The following is a 16,690-nucleotide window of genomic DNA, read 5'->3' as shown; positions in this document are numbered from 1 at the left end:
CCTGTGGCTTCCTCATCTGAGGCCTCCAGCGAAGGTGTCAGGGGTATGGGTTCTGCCGCTGAATGGACCTGGGCTTGAGACTGGCTCCCTAACACTTGCTGTGCTGCCTTGGGAAGGGGCTTAACCACTCTGTGCACAGCCAGGTGTCTATGCTCACATGGCATTATGGGCTGAATTGTGCTCCCCCTCAAAATTCATATGTTGAAGCCCTAACCCCCAATACCCCTGAATGGGACTGTCTGTCTGATAGGGCCTTTAAATGCGTAATTAAGTTAAATGAGGTCATTATGGTGGGCCCTAATCCAATGGAACTGGTGCCCTTATAAGAAGAGGAGATTAGGACATGCACAGAGGGAAGACCAAGTGAAGACACAGGGAGGGGAATGTGGCTGTGTGCAAGACAAGGAGAGAGGTCTCAGAAGGAGCTGGTCCTGCCGAGACTTTGGCCTCAGACTTCCAGCCTCTAGAGCTGTGAGAAAGTGCATTTCTCTTATTGAAGCCACCCCATCAGTGGTATTTTGTTATTGCAGCATGATCAGACTAATACGTGGGGTCACCAAGAAGGTTCAACATGTTCATACTAGTAAAGTGCTCCGAGCAGCCTGGTCTGACTCACCATGGACACAGACCACACAGTGGCCAGTGGCCAGTCTTCAGGATGGGGCCACTGTGAGGATGGGAGGGGAAAAGGAAAGAGAAAGTTTTGGTAACTGGCAGAAGCTCTGCTGCTCCTCTGTGCACCAGCTCTGGACTCTGCAGGGCTCTTAATTCACCCCCACCACACTTCCTATCCTCTCCCCAGGACAGGACAGGCTCCACAGGCCTCTGCTGGTGCTGGTCCCTTTGCTGGCTGAGCCTGTTGCTGTTCCTGCTTCCTGGGCACCTGTCTCCCATCTGTTGAGCAGAGTGTCCTGGGGGGCTGGGCTAGATGAGGCCCATCCTGGAGGAGAAACAGCTGGGGCCGGTAGGGAGCACAGAGACACATTCACAGCCTGATGTGGTCAGGGATGACCCAGCATGGAGGACAGACAGGGCCATGGGAGACAGAGGAGGGAGTGAAGAAGTTCTTTGGGGGCGGGTGGGAGAGGTGTTCTGGGAGTGGAAGAGGAGCACGGTTGTCTGGGAGGTAAGTTCATACCTCCAGAGAGCAGGACCAGAGCCAAAGGCGTGGTGTGAGTAGACGGGGAGTCCCCTGAAGCTCTGGCAGCAGCCCCTGGCCAGTTCCTTTGCCTCAGTCAGTTCTTTGACCTCTCAGATTCAGGGTCCAAGGAAATTCGAGTCTGGACTCCTTCAACACATCTCCTCCTCCTCCTCTTTTGGGGAAGTGGATGGTAACTGGGCCAGCCGATAAGCTCTGCAGCTAACGCTGCTCCTTGCAGTCACTTGCAGGGGACCCTGGTTCCCTCCTGCCCATGTCCCTTCATCCACATACAAGTTTCCAGGAGGGCATCTCAGGAGCTCCCTCAGGGAGCCTGGGGTCTGGGCAGGGGCTGGAGTATCTAAATGGATGTTTCATCGGGGCTGGAACGAGCCCAGGAGCAGGGGAAGGACATTTCAGACACCTCTTAGGGGCTCCCTGTGTTTCCCATAACTTCCACTCACACCCCCATGGGATCCTCAGAGCAGGATCAAGGGGGAGCTTCAGGGACAGAAGGCAATTAGCACCTGGGCCTCCCACACTGGCTGTGACCCCAGAGCCCACTCCTCTTTGCCACCTACTTATTCACTCCCCACTCCTCACAGGTGAGTTCATTTCCTTTCTCACCTGTCCTGGCTTCATGGCTCAGTCTTTCCAAAGACTGGAGAAAGATAACCACACCTCCATGACCTTTCCCTAGTGGTCAGCCTAAGTGTGGACACAACTGCTGCTCCGAACACAGGCCAGTAGCCAGGGTTGTGAGGTCATGGGGTCCACTGGACCATGGGCAGCAAGGACAGGTGAATGGGGATGTCAGTGGACAGGCGAGGTGGGTTTGAGAATGAAAAGATTTTGCAAATGGTAGGAAGTATCTCAGAGACACAGGGCATCCCTGGCCTTTCTCTCCTGCTGGGACATTGGCTCTAGGTGGCTTGAGAACCAGGGCCCCAGTCTTCCCAGGGAGCCAAAGGTTGACGCCTCATTTTGTGTGGCTGTGATGTGAGTGTGTCTGTGGCTTTTGTGTATCTGTGGTATGTGGGTCTGTGTAGATGCATGTGTTTGTGCCTGTAGTCTCTTATGTGTATGTCTGTGGTGTGTGAATGTGTTTCTTTGGTCTGTGTATATAGGTGTGTGCCTGTGTTTGCGGTTCCTGTGTGTGCGTCTGAAGTGGGTGCATCTGTGTATATATTTGAAGTCTATATGTGTCTGTGTGTGTATCTATATGTGTGCCTGTGGTCTCTGTGCGTGCTTGTCTGACCTGTGTGTGTGCGTCTCTTAGGTGCTTACTGCATGTGTGCATATGTGTACATACTCAAATATCAGTTTCTCGACGGCAATGTTCATGGTCAAAAGATCAAAGAGTATAGTTTATCGCATATTCTCTATGTGTCTTTCTTGTTTTGATTTTCTCCAAAACTCCTATGACCAGCCAATGTAATACTAAATCTACTTAATTATTCTTTGCTGTCTCTACCACCATTAAAATGTAAGCTTCACAAAGGATCTTATACCTCTTCCATTTCCTGCTGAAACCACTCTGCCTGGAAGGATGTTTGGCATACATCAGATAACCAATAAACATTTCCTTTAAGAATTGTAAGGAAATTTAGAATAATCAAGATGAGATTATTGGCTGTTTCCAATGGAAAACGGTGCCGTCTTTAGAGCACACCCTTCCGGAGTTATCTGATTCTAGTATTTTATTGCCTTTGAACTATTTTACACTGCTATAATTTGTAGATAATTAATAGTGCAAATAGTTCATGTGCACAGACATGCACATTCTGTCCACTGGGGGGCCACTTGAATTGCTCCAACAAGCCAGTTTCTCATGCATTCACAAATTCATTTCAACATCATTTTACTCCACATAAATTTGTGCTTCATCCATTTATGCCTGGATCTCCAATTAATGAGTTAAATAAAATGGAGAATTGGTGTTCGATGGGTATAAATTTCAGTTATCCAATAGGAAAAAGTTCTAGAGATCTGCTGTACGATGTATCGCCTATAGTTAACAATACTGTACAATTAAAACTTGACGAAAAGGGTAGATTTCATGTTACGTGTTTCTTTACCATAATAAAAAATCTTTAACACATACTCATCATATGTATACATGAGTCATAATTTTATCTTTTTAAAATAAATTATCCTTTGATAGAACAAATGAACAAATTTGTCCCTGTGTCTTTCCCTTCCTTTCAGACTCCTATATGCAGGAACTTCTCCTGTCCCAAGGAAGAAAGGAGCTCAAGTTTTTCTCATCCTTCCTTTTCTAGAGGACCCCAACCCTGCCTGGGAAAAAGGAGTGAGGTCAGAGTCCTGTAGAATGCTGCCTCTGGGAGTGACCAGCTGATCAACGCTGTTCTCGTGTTTGGGGGACTCCGATGAGGGGTTTCTTGGGGAGGTGCAGTAGACCCTTGGGAGATCAAATGGTGTAGTAGATTCTATAGAGACCACAGGGGAGGAGGAAGCCAGCCCCCAGTGGGCACTCCTGAGCAGGGTGAGGACCCACAGAGGGGCACACATAGGGGAATGTTGGGAGGGCATGCTGTTCCTCTTTCCAGCCCTGTCACAAGCCAGACTTCCTGCCGCTTCAGGACTCTGGGGCTCAGGACAGCCTGGGATAGTAACTGAAGGAAGTGTCTGGGCAGAGCTGGGGTGGGAGCACTGGACTGGTTCAGACCACCTAGCAAGACACAGAAGGCTCCAGACAGAAATATGAGAGAATGCAGAAAGAGAAAAAACCTGTCTGAGATTGAAAGGGTGAAAATCAGCTCAGATGGGGAAAGACAGAAAACATTCCTGCAGGGATGAGTGGGGATGAGGCTGCATAGGGAAGAGCTACAAAATTAAAAAGAAAGTTTGTTTCTCCCACGGTCTCGCAACAGCTGTAAAATGCCATAAGGGCCCTCTTTTTGAGTGATTAATGCTTTCTTCCCAATGGTGCCATGAGACTCACTTTGTTAATTCCATCTAATTACTGGGAACACCCCTGGCTAAACCATCCTCACCTCGGGACAGGACTCAATCCTTAGTTAACACCTGTAGGGGATGAAGAACTCAAGTCTGAGGATGGCAGCATACCCTGGAAGATCCCCGACACTTCTGACCAGCATCATTGACATATGTTGTCACCAGACCCTTCCCAAGGCTCCTTCCACTCTGCACTGGGGGCTGGTAAGTGGTAGCCCCCGGGGGCGGGGGGGGGGTTCCATCCACCAAGTGACACTCAGGTCTCTGGAGAGATTCAAACGGTTGGGGCGGGGGGTGGGGGGGGGGGGCGGGTGGTCCGTCTGGGTTAGGTAGGCGAAGCTGGTGCTGTCCTTGGTCCTGAAATAGGGTCACGGTAAGAATCCAGGTACCTCCCAGCTCTACAGAAGAGCAGGAACTGAGGCTCAGGGTCTTATTTTGGGGCCAGGAGGGCAAAGAGGTGGGGATGGGTGGAGCCAGGGGAGGAGCAGACAATCAGGAGTTGGCGGTGTTCGTCTCCTCTCTCTACTCCTTCTCCCACCTCCCCTGTGTCCTCTCAGGCATTGTCTCGCTTGCGGACAGCGTCAGTCTGCCACACCCAGCTGAGCAGGGGCAAGGTGACGTTCTTGCTAAGGGTATCTGTTTATTGGCCTTTGCACTTCTCCTTTATTTATTTATTTATTTATTTATTTATTTATTTATTTATTTATTTATTTATTTTAAAGATTGGCACCTGGGCTAACAACTGTTGCCAATCTCCCTTTTTTTTTTTTTTTTTAAGGATTGGCACCTGGGCTAACAACTGTTGCCAATCTTTTTTTTTTTTTTTCTGCTTTATCTCCCAAACCCCCGCCCCCGTACACAGTTGTATATCTTAGTTGCATGTCCTTCTAGTTGTGGGATGTGGGACACCGCCTCAATGTGGCCTGATGAGCAGGGCCATGTCCGCGCCCAGGATCCGAACCCTGGGCCGTGGCAGCGGAGCGTGCGAACTTAACCACTCGGCCACGGAGCCAGCCCCTGCACTTTTCCTTTAAATAGCTTGCTTTTTTGCCTCCCCGAAAACCTAAAAAAAAAAAAAACCAACCAAATATCTCTGAAAGTGAGGAGGCTAGTCTTCACATTTGACAAAGGAGAAAACTGAGTGCCAGGGTCAGGAATATCAGACACTGTGCCTGGATCCCTTTCTTCCACTCTGTCCACCTGCTCAGTGGCTCTGGGCAAGAGAGGATAGTCTCACGCTTGATGGGGAAGGTAAGTGCTTCCTGGATTCTTGTTTCTGGCCCCAGTGAATCCCCCTTGCGAGTGGCGTTAGACTCACCTGATATTGTCAGAGAGGTTCACTTTCCATCCAGAAGAGGGATGAGCCTATCTGGATGCCTTCTGCTTCTCCATCAGCATTTAGGGAAAAGTGAATCAGAGTGTCCTTACTCTGTTGAATGGGGGAACACAGATGCCCTATGTCTGCAATGGTCCTCTAGTCCTTGGGTCTTAAACCATCTTGGCTTCTCCTTATCACACTCTAGAATTCTCTTTGGGTTGTCTCTTGCACCGTTTACAGGGCTTATAGTTGTGAATACAGGGGAGAAGGAGGGAACAATGGGCTGATACCAGCTTGTCTATATTGTAAGTCTAACTGTCAATTTTAATGTTTTCAACAGACAGGTTGACCCATATCACCAAACCTAACATTATCATACAGAGATCTGACTCATCTCTCTTCTGGATATAGGGCAGGGAGACAGGGTTTAAGCATCAGGATTCTTTACACCACACAAGAATCTTCCATTTGTTTATTTAAGGGTAACTTTACAAACTTATGGCACAATATTTTGTCTCTGTCATTGGTTGGGTACTGCTGGAGAATTCTGGGCTATTTTCATTTAAACTGATTTTTGTTAAAATTATAACATTAGGTATGTTAGAAGGAAGATTATGATCTCCTGCTTCCCTTTACCCTCTCAATCCAGGCATATATTTCTGAGCTCATTCTGAAGGATAGCAATATGTTAGCCAGATGATGACATGGTGATGGGCCTTCCTGGAGAAGGGACGTGGAAGCACAAAGACAGTGAGGAATGCATCAGAATGATGGTGTTTAGAGAATGACTGGAGGGACTGCTGGGTTAGGGTATGGCGATGGAGAAGTATACAGGATGAGATGAAGAACAACCTAGATGTCAGAAAACCACATCCCGTGGGCTGCCTGCTTTTGCAAATAGAATTTTCATTGGAATACAGCCAGGTTAATTCATTTGCAGATTATCTATGGGCTGCTGTTGTGGGCCAAACACAGAGTTAAATAGCTGCCACGGAGACTGAGTGTACAGCTTGCAACGCCTAAAATATTTGCTATCTAATCCTTTAGAAAAAAAAGTTTCCTGACCCCTGACTCAGGATGTCGAGTTGAAAAGCTTGTAAAGTATTCTTTTGAGCTGAGGAGATAGAGAAGGATTTTGAGAATGGTCAGCTCTGAGTTTTAAGAAGTTTTCTAAATGTTAATATCTGATTTTGCCTTTAGCAGGAGTAGGAGGAGGCAGACAGGATGGAAAGGGAAGATTCAGGAGGGAAGAGAGATGATGCTGGAGGCCCAGTCAGGGAAGGGATCTACAGGAGGGCTTTGCATAGAGAGTGAACTGACATGTGGCTGATGTGGTGTCTGGGATAGAGCACACCCAGCCTCTCAGTGAAATGTCACTAAGCCTTTCTGTTCAAGGGAGAAGGAACCAGTAGACACCCAACTCTCACAATGTTTGAGGACTTTTGCTGAATGTTTTTCACATGTACTTTTATGTAATACTCACAGCAGCCCTGTGAATTAAGATTTCTTGCACCCATTTCACATAGCAGGAAACTGAGATGTGGAAGGATAAGATGGCTCTCCTGATGTCATAGTCTTAAAAAATAAGAGAGCGTGGATTTGATCCCAGGTCTCTCTGATTGCAAAACCTAATGGAGTTCGGGTGTAGCAGGAGACTCACATACAATAGTTCATAAACCCATTTTCTCTTGGTATGTCTCCAAGGGTCGGGCTTTGGGTCCCCCTTCCTGTAGGGGATATTGGTGATCCAGCTGAGACTGATGCTCCAGTTGGTTCCTCACTGTGTCCTGCAGGTGGCGTCCTGAGGGTTCATCCTGTTAAAGCTGAGGGAGGGATAATGCAGTTCCAAGACGGAGGTGGTCCTGGCAGAGCTTGTGGGATCAGAGGGGCTGTCTAGTTCGGACTCTTGCTGCTGACCCTGTGTGGAGAGCAAAGAAGGGGGTCAGAGCAGAGCAGCAAGGGGAGGGGCAAGGAAAGGAAGAAGGAGTCCATGAATTGAATTTGATTCTGACAAAACACTTATTCATTCTTCCATTCTTTTATCACAAGTACCTTAAAGTCCCATAAATATATAGCAACAACAAATCCAGAAAATATAATACTTATTTGTTCCTTTCAAGGTCTACTTAACACTCACCCAGACCCATGTGGAAAACACTATTATTTTACAGAGGAAGAAACTAAGTCTCAGAGAGTTTAGGTACTTCACGAGGTCACACAGCTACTAATTGTGGTCTCTCTGAGGTCTCCTATGTGCTGGGCACTGGATGGATGGGAAGCCTTTTCTGAAAAACTCCTTCTCCTGTGTGTCTTTCCTTTACTCTCACATTACTATCACATTCACAGTGCTTCTGACAACAGATGTGTGGGGTTTTTTTCCCCCAAAACAAGCAGTCCTCTGTGACACCAGCTGGATGTCCTACAGTTGAACTCAATTCTGACACTATCTGCTTGCAGATATCATCAGATCCCACAGGTTAAGGTATAAGTCCTACATGATCCACCCTACACCCCCAAGCCACAGATGCCAGTCTTAAGTCCAGGTTGTCATCTGTGCTTCTGAACAACCGACTATAAATTGGATGACGTCATGGCCCCTTCCTTGGGTTCAGTTAACTTATTAAAGTGGCTCAGATAATTCAGGAAAACAGTTTACCTACTGTGTAACAGCTTACTATAAAAAGATACAACAAAGGTCACAAATGAACATCCAGATGAAGAGATGCATAGGGCAAGGTAGATGGGAAGGGGCTTGGAGCTTCCATGTTCTCTTTGAGTGCATCACCCTCCCGTCGCCTCCGCATGTTCACCCACTTGGAAGCTCCACAAACTCAATGTTGTCGAGATTTTCAAGGAGGCTTCCCCATATAGGCATGGTCAACGTTTAACTACATTTCCAGCCCCTCTCCTATCTCTAGAGAGTGTAGTCAGAGGTGAAAATCCCCATCCAGGAGCCCACCAAGAGTCAAAACATTAAGATAAAAGACGGTACTCTAACCCAGGAAGCTCTAAGGGATTTAGGAGTACAATAATTTTCTGCTGCAGACTCATTTCTCAGATCTAGATTTACTGCAGCATTTCTCAAAAGAGTCTTTACACTTCCTCTCCTCCCATTCTCTCTTGAGCTCACCCCAATTAAGATATCTGCCTCCAACAGGCTACCAGATCTGCTTTTGTCAAGAATAGCTGTGTACCACTTAGCTAAACTGAAATGGTCATTTCTCAGACCCTATTCTATTGGGCTTACTAGCATTTGAAGATGAGTACTCTCTCCTATTTGATGATCAATCACCCCTTGGCCACCAGGACCCAACCCTACACTCTCCTGGTCATTTAGTCTTCCTCAATGGTCTTCTTGCTGTTTCCATCTTGTCTCCCCAACTGTAAATGCTGGAGGGTTCCAGGGCTTTGCCCATGGATACCTTCTCTTCTTTGTCATTTCACCCACTATCAGACCTTGATGTGGAGGACTCCCAAACCTCTGTGTCTCTCACCTGGATGCTTCTCCTGAGCTCCAAACTTTTGCCATCTACTTGTCATCTTCACTTGGGCATCTCAGAGTTACCTCAAATTTGTAGTAACCAAAATAAAGTTTGATGCTCTCTTGAAAATATAATCGTCGCCCAGAGTTGGCAATTTAAGAAATTGGCAATTCAATTTTTTAAGTTGCTCAAGGCAACCACATCGGAGTCATCTTTGGTGTCTATAGACATCTATGGACATCTGTGGCATCTATGACTGTCTATGGCTATCTATGGACATCTATGGCATTATCTTTGACTTATATTACCATCTATTACATCTATGAATACATATGGCATATATTGAGTCATCTCTGACATACATGGACATCTTTGACATGTAAGGACATCTATGGAGTCATCTGTGACATCTATGACCTCGTTGAGTTAGAGACACTGAGCTATCTTTGATCATATGCCGCATGTACTCTCTCACTCCAGTAACAAATCCTGTTGGCCCCACCACCAAAATTTATCCAGAACCTAACTTCTTCACACCAGATTCATCATTGTTACCCCGTACTAAGTCCGCCTTATAGACTGAATTCTGTCCCCTCAAATTCATATGTTGAAGCTCTACCACCCGGCATGGCTGTATTTGGAGAGAGGGCCTTTAAAGAGATAGTTAAGTTTAAATGAAGTCATTAGGGTAAGGCCCGAAATGACTTATACCTGTAGAAGAAGAGACACTAGGGATGTGTGTGCACAGAAAAAAGGCGATGTGAGGACATGGTGAGATGGTGGTCATCTGTATGGCACCTTGATCTTGGACTTCCAGCCCTCAGAACTGTGAGAAAATAAATATCCGTAGTTTCAGCAACCCAGCCTATGGCATCTTGTTATGGAAGCCCCAGCAAACTAATAAAGTCTGCATCATCTCTTGTCTGGATTATTTGAGTGTCTTCCTTATCTAGTCTCCTCTCTTCTACCTTATCTTGCTACAAGATTTCTCAACACAGCAGCCAGAGTGATCTCATTAAAATGAGTGTCAGTTCACATCTGTGATAAGAGAATATATCTGACTTCAGGTCCTGTTTTAATGTTTGGTCATTGACCCTGGTTCCTGATACAGAGCTCATAAATCCCTTGTAATTTCCTGGGTGAGAGGAGTGTCTCTGTTGTTCTAACGAGGTGATGGTAAGTGGCTCCTAGGTGGGGGCTGGTCACCAGAAAGTCCAAACCATGATTAGAAGCTTAGAACTTTCAGCCCCATTGTCTGTCATTCTGCAATGGAAGAGAGGCTGGAAAGGAGCTAATACTTTATCATGTCTACATGATGAAGTCTCCATAAACACTCCAACAGTATGAGGCTCAGGGAGCTTCCAGCTTGGTGAACACATGGGGGTGCTGAGAGAGTGGTGCTCCTGGAGAAAGCACGGAACCTCCTCACCCCTTCCCATATACCTTGCTCTATGCATCTTTTCATCTGGCTGTTCATCTGTGTCCTTTATCATATCCTTTTATAATAAGCTCGTATACACTAAGTAAACCATTTTCCCAAATTCTGTGAACCACTCTAGCAAATTAATTGAACCAGGACAGGGAGTCATGGGAAGCTTCAATTTATAGTGAATTTCTAGATAATGGTAAAAGACTAGACTGCAAGCATGCCTTTCATATTCCAAATCACCCAGTCCAAAGCTCAAATCCCAACCACTTCCTTATGCTCCAGACTATCCTCCCACCCTAGTTACCCCAGGGCCAGGAACCAGGCAACTGGAGACAGCACCTACACCCCAGAACCTGCTGGAATCATTCAAACTAGTCAGTCCTAAACCTGCTTACCCTGCCTCACCTTGCCTTTCCACAGAAACCACAATAAAGTGGTTCCTTGTGCAGCCCTGTAGAGTGTGGCATTTCTCCCTTCTCTTGGAAACTGTAAGTAACAACTGTGTCTTGGTCTATTGACCTCACATTTCTAAATACAGTCATGCATCGCTTAATGAACGGGATATGTTCTGAGAAATGCCTCTTTAAGTGATTTCATCATTGTATGAACATCATAGAGTGTACTTACGTCTAGATGGTATAGCCTACTACACCCCTAGGCTATGTGGTACTAATGTTATGGGACCACGATTGTGTGTGGGGTTCATTGTTGACTGAAACACTGTTGCATGGTGATCCCAGGAGCCTTCATAACAAGACTTTGTAAAAAAGTACTCCCTGTTCCAGGGTGTTTGGAACTAGAGTTGGGACACACTCATGCCTGGCTCAGGGGTCTCTACCTGGATTCTCACAACCACAGTACTTCCTGCTCTCGCTCTGGGACCTCACAACCCCTCCATGTCCCTCTTCTCTATCTCTTGGCCCACATCCAACCCAGCTCACATGAAGAAGATGAAGCAGAGGCAGAGAGCAAACAGTGTGGTAACACCAGCTCCCCTGACGGCACCCTGAATCACACCCGCCATGGTCCCCAGTTCACCTGCAGACAAAAGACACTTGGGGTGAACTCCAGTTTGGATGAACTGAGATGTGTCCTCTCCTCTTTATCACGTAGAGAGGGGCACACATTTCCTCCCATTCAGGGTTCAGCCCCTATATTCCCCCACCCATTATAAGACCTCAGCCTTCTCCAGAGTGACATGATCCACGTGGCGCCTCCTGTCCAGGCCCCATACTCCTGTCTGGCAAACTGCATCTCTTCTGGGACCTAGGTTTTCTCCACCCAGGGTCTCTCTGCAACAGCCCCCCGACCTGGCTGCAACAGGAACATTTGTCTCTGGACCCTGTGGGCATTCCAGAGAGAGAGAGAAATACAACACAGAGAGCCCTATGGGATCCTGAAAGGCTTTGTCTTTCCCTCCTTCCTGGGAGGGTATCTGAATCTCCTCTCCTGTCCTCCATGGGCCCTGTCAAATGTGATCTTTCATGTCTTCAGAAGGCAGTGGAAGCTGGGATTTCTCAGACCTTCAGATCTGACCCAGACAGCTCTCCTGGCCCCACCTGGCCATGCCTCCTGGGAACCCAATGCCCAGGGTGAGGGATGTGTCTCTGGGCATCACCTGCCAACAGTTTGAGGGGCACTGCTGAGAAAGTCCCAAAGAGACTCACTGTCCAGCGAGGGGACCAGATCCATTACCCATGGGAATAGAGTAGTGGGGGGAGCTGAGCTCCCGAGAGAGGGTCAGGGTGAGGGCAGGAGATTGACAATCAGAAAAGGACCCAAAGAGGATTTTGGGATAACTTAACTATTCTGTATTATACTATAATGATGGATAAATATCATTGTACATTTTTCCAAACCCTTGGCATGTACACCAAGACTGACCCCTAATGAAAACTATGAACTTTGGGTGATAATGAGATGACAATGAAGATTCATGTGTTGTAAATGTACCCCCTGGTGGGGATGTTGATAGCAAGCAGGCTGTACATATGTGGGAAAATACAGTGGGTATAGGAGAAATATCTCTGGCTTCCAGTCAATTTTGCTGAGAATCTAAAACATCTCTAAAAAATAAAGTCTGCGAGAAAGTTCCCCCAAGGCTGTCAGTGACTGGAGGAACATAAACGGCATATTCAGTATGGGCAGGAGGAGGTTGTGGGTCATCCAGGCAAGACCGGAATTGGATGATATTGGGAGAGGAGACCAGACAGGGCCTTCTCATGTCTAATTGCAGCCCATCCAACTGAGCCTCACCATCTGGCCTCTGAAAGTCCATCTCTGACCCGACTTGGCAGAGACCCCACCTCAGTCAATGTCCCATGGGAGGGGGTTCCTCCTTACCTGTGCCATCCCTTCAGCAGACAATGATTTCTGGGTTCTCTGTAATGCCTGGAACAATAAGAGATTTCCTTCTTCAGTGGGGAGGGTGGGGTGAGAAAAATGTAGGCCTCCCCCCACCCCCAGGACCCACAGAATTGGTGGAGGGAGAAAGCTTATGCCCATCTAGGTATCCTACTCATCAGGCACCCAGGGCAAAAGCATCAAGTATCACCAGCCTGGCCTTCTGCCTACAAAACCCTCAGGGACATGGGCATCCTGCCCCAGCACTCACAGCTGACATTGAGCTGGATGGTTCTTTCCAGGGTCACACTACCTGCAGGGAACTTCACCTGACAGGTGAGGTTGGTGCTGTGGTCCTGAGGCTGTGGGGTGAAGGTGAGCACCGAGGAGAGTTTGGTCCTGGGGTCCAGGGAGGTGACGGCATCTGATGTCCAGGAGAAGATGGGGGTGTGTGTGTGTGTGCCATGCTCACAGGCCCAGGGTACAGAACAGGTCAGGTTCTTGGGGCTGCCAGACTCCAGGGTCCCCAGGATGAGGATGTGCTGCATGTGGGTCAGGGCTGGTGAGGAGATGAATAGACACCGGGATCAGGATGGAGGGTCTGAGGTGCAGCCCTGAGAGAAGCCTCAGGCTTTGATCCAGTTCCTCCCTCTGAGTCCTAAGGCACTGTACGCCAAAACCTTGCAGGAGTAGGGTCCCATCCCAGCCCTGAATTTGCCCCATGTCATTCCCCTGTGCTACTCCTTACCTATCACACACACACACGGAGATGGTTAGATTTGCAAGTCCATTTTCCCCTTCCTCTCTCCACCTGGAAAAGGTTCTTTCTCCTGGCCCTTTTCCTGGCATCTCCAATGTCCAGAGAGCAGTTGTAGGTCTGGGGATCCCCAAGGAGTTGGAATCAGCCCTGAGTCTCCTCCTGCACTTTACTCTCTGGGTTGTTTGTGGCCACTGGAGCATCCTTGAATGCTGCATCCCCTTCCCAGAACCAGTAGCCATGAGCTGGGTCAGCATCAGTCCATTTGTCCTGGGGATGGGAGAAGGGGCAGGACAAAGAGACACACAGGCCCTCCTGCACTGTCAAGGATTCCTGAACTTCTGATTAGTATCTGTCATACTGAGCCAGGGTACCTGAAGGGAAATAGTGGTCAGACACAGCCTCCACCCTGCCAACCAGCTCTCCTCTCAGCCCACTCACCTGATCACAGCAGGGACAGCAGCAGCATCTCTCAGATGAAGGGTTCTGGATGCTCATCCTGTGACTGAAAAGAGAAGGAGAAGATGAGTGGAAGGAGAGGCCACTGGGAGACCCACAGGAAGCCAGGGAGGAGCACTTGAGGTCAGCGTTTCACAGAAGAGGAACTGCAGCCTGGAGCTCGTTCCCTCTCTGCACAGAGCTTGAGGACACCACACAGCCCAGAGACCCCAAGACATGCCCAGAGGTGAGCAGACAATGAGCAGGCCAAGTGTCCTGTCCCCATTTCAGGGCTTCCCTCCTGCACCAGAGCCTGGACCAGGACTTATGAGGACATCTGAGGAGTGGGACACAGCGAGTCTCTAAGGGCCTCCCATCTGAGGTGCTTTTCTGAGCAGTGGTGTCTACAGCAGGAAGCTGATCCTGGCAAGTGTAGGATTCTTTAAGGTCTGTGTGAACATTGAGGCAGAAGAAAAGAATTGTTCTTAGGTGATGTGAAAGCAGCAGTCAACCATTCATTCATTCATTTCTTAATTCATTCTCCAAACACTTTGTGAGCATCTCTGTGTTGGGGAGTTTGCAGACAAGAAGGGAGATGACTGATCTGGTCCATGTCCATGAGTTTCTCACCAGCCAGCGGAGTCACCTCCTCCCCAAACACCCAGTACTGTCAGGCCTTAGAGCTACAGTCACTGGTAAGTTTGCTGTGTGTCTTGGGAGCAGGTTGGATATTTTCTAAAATACGAGTATGGACTATAATTTTTTTTCCTTTTTGTGTGCCCATTCATGAAATTACAATGGCATGCCCCAAATAAAAAACGTACAGCATCTCAATTTAAAACAAAAGGGAGAACACAAACACATGTTGCAAGAGCCAGTGCAGCAGAAATTTCTTTCCCCTGAAAGGTGTCATTTAGTGTTGTGTGGACCGGAGTGAATTTTTTAAAAATCCTCATGATACAGATTGGCATTTCCTGTCATGTAAATCGTCTTCTCGTCACACTTCCATGTCATTCACAAAGCATGATATCTGGAGAACACACGAGTGGAATATACAGCTACAGTTAACATTTTAGGTTCAGCTCATGTGGATTTGCATCTCATTCTGTGTTGTATGCATCTGGGAAATCCTTGACACTTGTGACACAAATGCATTTGCCACCTTTCGATTTGTAAAATCTTTCAAATACAAGAGTATTTGATAACTGTTCCTTCAACCTTCCTAACAGAGAGAGATTTTCCACCCTTATTTGAAATATAAGGAATGGAGTCTCCAATAAGTCAAACAATTCTTCTTCTAGGTTATTAGAAAAGTAAGAATATGGCACATAACGGAAACCTCAATACAACTGGCTTCACAGTCAAGAAAGTTATACCGTGTTCATGGACTGGAAGATTCAGTGAGTTCTCATTGTTTTACTTTAATGAACTTTATAATTTATGTAAAATAGAATGTTCTCACTTGAAAATAACATGTCCATGGATTTTGACAAACGTGTACAGCCCAGTTATGACTCCACAATCAGGAGATAGAATGTTTGCACTACCCCAAAAGGTTTTACCACGTCTATTTTCAGCTCATGATTCCCATCTCCTCTTCAGGTAACCATTGATATAATCTCTATCCTGGTCAATTAATTTTGTCTATTGGAGAATTTCTCTAAATGTATTCATTTGTGTCTAGATTCTGTCATTCAGCATACTATTTTTTTTTTATTAATGTTATGATGGATTACAAGCTCGTGAAATTTCAGTTGTACATTTTTGTTAGTCATGTTGTGGGTACACCACTTCCCCCTCCGTACCCTCCCCCCACCCCCCCTTTTCCCTGGTAACCACCGATCAGATCTCCTTCTCAATATACTAATTTCCACCTATGAGTGGAGTCATATAGAGTTCGTCTTTCTCTGACTGACTTATTTCGCTTAACATAATGCCCTCGAGGTCCATCCACATTGTTGTGAATGGGCCAATTTCGTCTTTTTTTATGGCTGAGTAGTATTCCATTGTGTATATATACCACATCTTCTTTATCCAATCATCAGTTTCTGGGCATGTAGGCTGGTTCCACGTCTTGGCTATTGTAAATAATGCTGCGATGAACATAGGGGTGCAACGGACTCTTGAGATATCTGATATCAGGTTCTTAGGATAGATACCCAGTAATGGGATGGCTGGGTCATAGGGTATTTCTATTTTTAACTTTTTGAGAAATCTCCATACTGTTTTCCATAGTGGCTGTACCAGTTTGCATTCCCACCAACAGTGTATGAGGGTTCCTCTTTCTCCACAACCTCTCCAACATTTGTCGTTCTTGGTTTTGGATGTTTTTGCCAATCTAACGGGGGTAAGGTGATATCTTAGTGTAGTTTTGATTTGCATTTCCCTGATGATTAGCGATGATGAACATCTTTTCATGTGTCTATTGGCCATATTCATATCTTCTTTTGAGAAATGTCTGTTCATGTCCTCTGCCCATTTTTTGACCGGGTTGTTTGTTTTTTTGTTGTTAAGCAGTGTGAGTTCTTTGTATATTATGGAGATTAACCCTTTGTCGGATAAGTGGCTTGTAAATACTTTTTCCCAATTAGTGAGCTGTTTTTTTGTTTCAATTCTGTTTTCCCTTGCCTTGAAGAAGCTCTTTAGTCTGATGAAGTCCCATTTGTTTATTCTTTCTATTGTTTCCCTCAACTGAGGAGTTACAGTGTCCGAAAAGATTCTTTTGAAACTGATGTCAAAGAGTGTACTGCCTATATTCTCTTCCAAAAGACTTATTGTCTCAGGCCTAATCTTTAGGTCTTTGATC

General features: G+C 46.6%; 1 long non-coding RNA gene across 3 annotated transcripts; it reads right to left on the bottom strand.

The window, feature by feature from the left end:
* Positions 1–5,894: 5,894 nt before the first annotated feature.
* On the bottom strand, positions 5,895–13,953 carry LOC106822317 (uncharacterized). 3 transcript variants are annotated; one of them, XR_011498482.1, is made up of 5 exons: positions 13,888–13,953; positions 13,438–13,716; positions 13,019–13,248; positions 12,690–12,737; positions 5,895–7,353 (listed from the first exon to the last, which is right to left on the bottom strand). It is a non-coding gene; the product is annotated as an uncharacterized lncRNA (long non-coding RNA). The 3 variants fall into 3 exon arrangements; XR_011498483.1 differs by having other exon boundaries at positions 5,903–7,353; positions 13,003–13,248; positions 13,888–13,943; XR_011498484.1 differs by lacking the exon at positions 13,438–13,716 and having other exon boundaries at positions 5,903–7,353; positions 13,888–13,943.
* Positions 13,954–16,690: the final 2,737 nt, after the last annotated feature.

This window comes from Equus asinus, chromosome 26 (assembly GCF_041296235.1).
Source record: "Equus asinus isolate D_3611 breed Donkey chromosome 26, EquAss-T2T_v2, whole genome shotgun sequence".
NCBI classification, from domain to species: domain Eukaryota; kingdom Metazoa; phylum Chordata; class Mammalia; order Perissodactyla; family Equidae; genus Equus; species Equus asinus.
This window is presented reverse-complemented; position numbering and strand designations above follow the sequence as displayed.